Source organism: Arachis hypogaea, chromosome 8, assembly GCF_003086295.3.
Source record: "Arachis hypogaea cultivar Tifrunner chromosome 8, arahy.Tifrunner.gnm2.J5K5, whole genome shotgun sequence".
Lineage (NCBI taxonomy): Eukaryota > Viridiplantae > Streptophyta > Magnoliopsida > Fabales > Fabaceae > Arachis > Arachis hypogaea.
This window is the reverse complement of record NC_092043.1, coordinates 25348808-25355604: the sequence shown is the minus strand read 5'-3', so window position 1 is coordinate 25355604 and position 6797 is coordinate 25348808. Positions and strand designations below refer to the sequence as shown.

At 41.7% G+C, this 6797-nt stretch overlaps 1 non-coding gene across 1 annotated transcript; it reads left to right on the top strand.

Annotated features, from left to right (window-relative positions):
* Positions 1–716: 716 nt before the first annotated feature.
* Positions 717–824, top strand: LOC112708510 (small nucleolar RNA R71). The gene has a single exon (XR_003156364.1). It is a non-coding gene; the product is annotated as a small nucleolar RNA R71 (small nucleolar RNA).
* Positions 825–6797: the final 5973 nt, after the last annotated feature.

Below are 6797 nucleotides of genomic sequence, written 5' to 3'. Positions count from 1 at the left end.
CTCGGAAGAGTACTAGGAGGGAGTTCAGTAATTCTCTTGCTCAGCTGACCCACTTGTGCCTCCAAATTTCTAATGGAGGACCTTGTTTCAGTCATGAAACTTTGAGTGGTTTTGATTAGATCAGAGACCATGGTTGCTAAGTCAGAGGTATTCTGCTTAGAACTCTCTGTCTGTTGCTGAGAAGATGATGGAAAAGGCTTGCTATTGCTAAACCTGTTTCTTCCACCATTATTATTGTTGAAACCTTGTTGAGGTCTCTGTTGATCCTTCCATGAAAAATTTGGATGATTTCTCCATGAAGGATTATAGGTGTTTCCATAGGGTTCTCCCATGTAATTCACCTCTTCCATTGAAGGATTCTCAGGATCATAAGCTTCTTCCTCAGATGAAGCTTCCTTAGTACTGCTTGGTGCATTTTGCATCTCAGACAGACTTTGAGAAATCATATTGACTTGTTGAGTCAATATTTTGTTCTGAGCCAATATGGCATTCAGAGTGTCAATCTCAAGAACTCCTTTCTTCTGATTTGTCCCATTGTTCACAGGATTTCTTTCAGAAGTGTACATGAATTGGTTATTTGCAACCATTTCAATGAGCTCTTGAGCTTCAGTAGGCGTCTTCTTCAGATGAAGAGAGCCTCCAGCAGAGCTATCCAAAGACATTTTGGATAGTTCAGAGAGACCATCATAGAAAATACCTATGATGCTCCATTTAGAAAGCATATCAGAAGGACACTTTCCGATTTATTGTTTGTATCTTTCCCAAGCTTCATAGAGGGATTCTCCTTCCTTCTGTCTGAAGGTTTGGACTTCCACTCTAAGCTTACTCAATTTTTGAGGTGGAAAGAACTTTGCCAAGAAGGCATTGACTAGCTTTTCCCAAGAGTCCAGGCTTTCTTTAGGTTGTGAGTCCAACCATGTCCTAGCTCTGTCTCTTACAGCAAAAGGGAATAGCATAAGTCTGTAGACCTCAGGGTCAACCCCATTAGTCTTGACAGTGTCACAGATTTACAAGAATTCAGCTAAAAACTGATGAGGATCTTCCAATGGAAGTCCATGGAACTTGCAATTCTGTTGCATTAGAGAAACTAATTGAGGCTTAAGCTCAAAGTTGTTTGCTCCAATGGCAGGGATAGAGATGCTTCTCCCATAAAAGTCGGGAGTAGGTGCAGTAAAGTCACCCAGCACCTTCCTTGCATTGTTGGCATTGTTGTTGTTTTCGGCTGCCATGAGTTCTTCTTCCTTGAAGAATTCGGTTAGGCCCTCTACAGAGAGTTGTGCCTTAGTTTCTCTTAGCTTTCGCTTCAAGGTCCTTTCAGGTTCAGGGTCAGCCTCAACAAGAATGCTTTTGTTTTTGCTCCTGCTCATAAGAAAGAGAAGAGAACAAGGAAATATGGAATCCTCTATGTCACAGTATAGAGATTCCTTGAGGTGTCAGAGGAAACGAAAAATGAAGGCAGAAGTAGAAAATTCGAACTTATCAAGAAAGATGGAGTTCGAATTTTTGCATTAAGGAATAGTGTTAGTCCATAAATAGAAGGATGTGAGAAGAAGGGAAGTGGTTTTCGAAAATTAAGTAAGAAATTTTGAAAACATTTTGAAAAACACTAATTGATTTTCGAAAATAAAAGTGGGAAAGAAATCAAGTGATTTTTTGAAAAAGAATTTGAAATTAGAAATCAAAAAGATTTGATTGAAAGCTATTTTGAAAAAGATGTGGTTAAGAAGATAAGATTAGTTTTAAAAAGATGTGATTGAGAAGATATGATTTGAAAAACATTTTAAAAAGATTTGATTTTGAAAATTAATGACTTGGCCATCAAGGAAAGATATGATTCAAACATTAAACCTTTCTCAACAGAAAAGGCAACATGCTAGAAATGTTGAATCAAATCATTAATTGATAGCAAGTATCTTTGAAAAAGGAAAGAAATTGATTTTGAAAACATATGATTGAAAAGATATGATTTGAAAAAGATTTGATTTTGAAAAACTTTGAAAACCTGAAAAAAATTGTATTGAAAAACAGAATCTTCCCTCTTGTGCCATCCTGGCGTTAAACGCCCAGAATGGTGCACATTCTGGCGTTTAACGCCCAAAACTATACCTTTTTGGGCGTTAAACGCCCAACCAGGTACCCTGGCTGGCGTTTAAACGCCAGTCTGTCCTTCTTCACTGGGCGTTTTGAACGCCCAACTTTTTCTGTGCAATTCTTCTGCTGTATGTTCTGAATCTTCAATTCTCTGTATTATTGACTTGAAAAGACACAAATTAAAAATATTTTTGGATTTTTAATAATGAAGAATAATAACAATGCATACAAGACACCAAACTTAGCAGTTTGTATACTACTGACACTAATGAAAATGCATATGAGACACATGAACACTCAAGTCAAGAGAATTCAAAGATCAGAGTAAGAAATCATCAAGAACAACTTGAAGATCCTTAAGACACATGAATGAATGCATACAATTGACACCAAACTTAAAATGAGACATTAGACTCAAACAAGAAATATTTTTGGATTTTATGATTTTGTAAGTTTTTTGTGCTTTTTTCGAAAATAAAGTGGAAAAAGGTATCAAAATTCTTAATGAGAATTCCAGGAATCATGCAATGTTAGTCTAAAGCTTCAGTCTAAAGGGATTAGACATGGTCAGCCAAGCTTCAGCAGAACATTGCATTCAAGAGCTAAATTGATGAAGATCAATCAGCTTTGGTGATGATAAGAACATCACCTTGAAACACTAGAATTCATTCTTAAGAACTCTGAAGAAAAAAATACATAATCTAAGCAACAAGATGAACCGTCAGTTGTCCAAACTCAACAATCCCCGGCAACGGCGCCAAAAACTTGGTATGCGAATCGTGATCAATTCTTTTCACAACTCAAATAATACCTAGTAATGGCCCCAAAAACTTGGTGCTCAATACCATGGCATAAACACAACTTCGCACAACTAACCAGCAAGTGTACTGGGTCATCCAAGTAATAAACCTTACGCGAGTAAGGGTCGATCCCACAGAGATTGTTGGTATGAAGCAAGCTATGGTCACCTTGTAAATCTTAGTCAGGCAAACTCAAATGGGTATGGTGATAAACGCATAAAACATAAAGATAAAGATAGAGATACTTATGTAATTCATTGGTAAGAACTTCAGATAAACGTATGAAGATGCCTTCCCTTCCGTCTCTCTGCTTTCCTACTGTCTTCATCCAATCCTTCTTACTCCTTTCCATGGCAAGCTTAAGCAAGGGTTTCACCGTTGTCAGTGGCTACCTCCCATCCTCTCAGTGGAAATGTTCAACGCACCCTGTCACGGCACGGCTATCTATCTGTCGGTTCTCGATCAGGCCGGAATAGAATCCAGTGATTCTTTTGCGTCTGTCACTAACGCCCCGCCCTCAGGAGTTTGAAGCACGTCACAGTCATTCAATCATTGAATCCTACTCAGAATACCACAGACAAAGTTAGACCTTCCGGATTCTCTTGAATGCCGCCATCAGTTCTAGCCTATACCACGAAGACTCTGATCTCACGGAATGGCTGGCTCGTTTGTCAGGCGAGCACTCGGTTGTCAGGCGATCAACCATGCATCGTGTATTAGGAATCCAAGAGATATTCACCCAATCGAAGGTAGAACGGAGGTGGTTGTCAGTCACACGTTCATAGGTGAGAATGATGATGAGTGTCACGGATCATCACATTCATCAAGTTGAAGAACAAGTGATATCTTAGAACAAGAACAAGCGGAATTGAATAGAAGAACAATAGTAATTGCATTAATACTCGAGGTACAGCAGAGCTCCACACCTTAATCTATGGTGTGTAGAAACTCCACCGTTGAAAATACATAAGTACAGGGTCTAGGTATGGCCGAATGGCCAGCCTCCCAATGATCTAAGATAGCATAAAAATGAAGATAGCTACCAAGATATCTCAATACAATAGTAAAAGGTCCTACTTATAGAAAACTAGTAGCCTAGGGTGTACAGAGATGAGTAAAAGACATAAAAATCCACTTCCGGGCCCACTTGGTGTGTGCTTGGGCTGAGCAATGAAGCATTTTCGTGTAGAGACTCTTCTTGGAGTTAAACGCCAGCTTTTATGCCAGTTTGGGCGTTTAACTCCCATTTTGGTGCCAGTTCCGGCGTTTAACGCTGGAATTCCTGAGGGTGACTTTGAACGCCGGTTTGGGCCATCAAATCTTGAGCAAAGTATGGACTATCATATATTGCTGGAAAGCCCAGGATGTCTACTTTCCAACGCCGTTGAGAGCGCGCCAATTGGGCTTCTGTAGCTCCAGAAAATCCACTTCGAGTGCAGGGAGGTCAGAATCCAACAGCATCTGCAGTTCTTTTTGGTCTCTGAATCAGATTTTTGCTCAGGTCCCTCAATTTCAGCCAGAAAATACCTGAAATCACAGAAAAACACACGAACTCATAGTAAAGTCCAGAAAAGTGAATTTTAACTAAAAACTAATAAAAACATACTAAAAACAATGCCAAAAAGCGTACAAATTATCCGCTCATCAGGCGCCCTAAGATGATGTTGTAGGGGCTGGCGCAGGCGACCACTAGGAATTGAATGTCCAAGGTCTTGGAATTTGGTGGCTCTCCTAATGTTGTTCTCATCCAGATATAGCCGGATATAGGGACTCTTTTGGCCGAAAAGCCTGCCAGCTCCCCTCCTGACAGTTGTAGTGAATTGTCGCTCAGTTGCATCTTTTTGAATGTAGAATAAAATAGGACATCAGCGCTGCTTCCTGGATCGAGTAGCACCTTTTTCACGGTTAATGGTCCCATGCTCACCGAAATTATGACTGGGTCATCTAGGTTTGGCGCTCTTGATTTGAAGTCACTAGCGCTGAAGTTGATGGCGGCTGAGGAGGTTGGTGTTGGGGAGTTTGGTCGGGTTCCTTCCATCGTCATCATGGCTCTGTAGCTTCATTTCTTTGCTGTGCTCGTCATTCCTCCCCCTGCGAACCCTTATGAGATGTAGTTTATGACTCCTTTGGCGGTTGGGGTTTCGACTGGGTCTCGCCACGATCCTTTGTCTCTGCGGTCCGAATTATGCTTTGGTTTACTTGTATCTGCGTCCTTCTGACTCCTGGAGTCGATGTACTTGTCTAACAGCCCCTGTCGTGCCAGTCTTTCCAGCAAATCCTTAGCAGTGACACACTCATCTATGGTGTGACCGAACTTCTGGTGGAAAGCACAATGCTTCCCTTTGTCCACATACCTCTGGTCCTGGTACGTTCCAGCCTTGACTGGCAGCTTGATCAGCCTGTTGTGGAGTATGTCCTTTATAATGTCTTCCCTCCTTGTGTTGAACCTGGTATATGAATCAAACTTTGGAGTTAGTTTAAAAGATTTTCTATGTTCTTTGGTATTAGACCTGTTTGACTTGTCCTCATCTTTTTGCGAAGTCGGCCTCTCGTTCCTTCGTGTTTCACGAAGTTCTTCTATTTCAATTTGTCCCTTAGCTTTGTCTCGGAACTCTTCTAGCGTCTTTGGCTTGGCCACAGCTATGGCTTCTTGGAACTTCCCTGGTCGGAGCCCACTTTTGATAGCATGCAGTTGTACCTCTGGGTTTAAGTCGAGAATTTCCATGGTCGCCGTAGTGAAACGCGTCATGTATTCTTTGAGGCTTTCGTGCGGTCTCTGCTTGATTGTACTGAGATAGTCCGAGTCTCTGACATATATTTTTGATGATGCGAAATGATTGATAAACATCTTAGCGAACTCGTCGAAGCTAGTTATGGATCAGGCAGTCAAATTAGAGAACCATAGCAGGGCGACTCCATCCAGGAAAGTGGGGAAGGAACGGCATAAAATGGGGTCGCAATCGCTGTTGAGGAACATCATGGATTTGAATTTGGTGACGTGGACCTTCGGATCCCCGATGCCTTTGTATGGCGTCAGGGTCATTGGGAGTGTGAAATTCAGGGACATTTTGTAGTTCATTATTTCTTCGGAGAATGGATTAGCTCGTCTCCTCCCGTTCTTGGGGGGAGTTTCTGCTGTTTTAGCATTGGATTCTGACCGATGCTCTTCGTTCTGCTCGGGACTCGCCTTTTTGCTATGCTCCTTTCGATCTTCGTTGTTTTGTATGGCCGCCAGTAGTTCGGCCATTCGTTGGTTTTCTGCTAGTAGCGCGGCATTTGCGGCAAGGAGATCGGCGTTCGCCTGGGGAGAGTGAGGAGTTTCGGAATGATCCGTCATCGTCCTATTCCTGCGAAGAAAAAGAAAGAGAAATGTGCAGATATGGGTAAGCTTTAAAAATAGATATATTCTCGGGGGGGGGGGGGGAGTTTAACGTCGGCCCCACGGTGGGCGCCAAATGTTCTGGCAAGGATATTGCGCTTGATCTATATGTCGGTCTGATGGTGCGATGAGTGCTTTTGACCCGACGTTAGTTCTGAGCCGACGTTATCCTTGTGAACTCGAACCCAAGCGTGGTACCTGCAAAAAGGACTCCGACGCTCCAGTCAGTGATAGAATAAAATACCACAAAACCGAACATATAAAGTTGGAGACGAATAGTATAAGGTAAAACTGAGTAGTTCTATTGAGTGAGAGTATTTTGTTTGCCGTGTCCTGCTCAATGTTACCTCTTCGGATTTATAGGCTCAGCGTGGGGTCTGATCGGTCAGCATATTCCGAGATTTTAGTGAGTGGATTGATCCGGATATGCTGGCAAGCACGTCCGAGATTCTTGAGTGCAGTACAACTTTTATCTTATTATATATAACTTATAATTTATTAATCATAAGAAATAAATATGTATTATT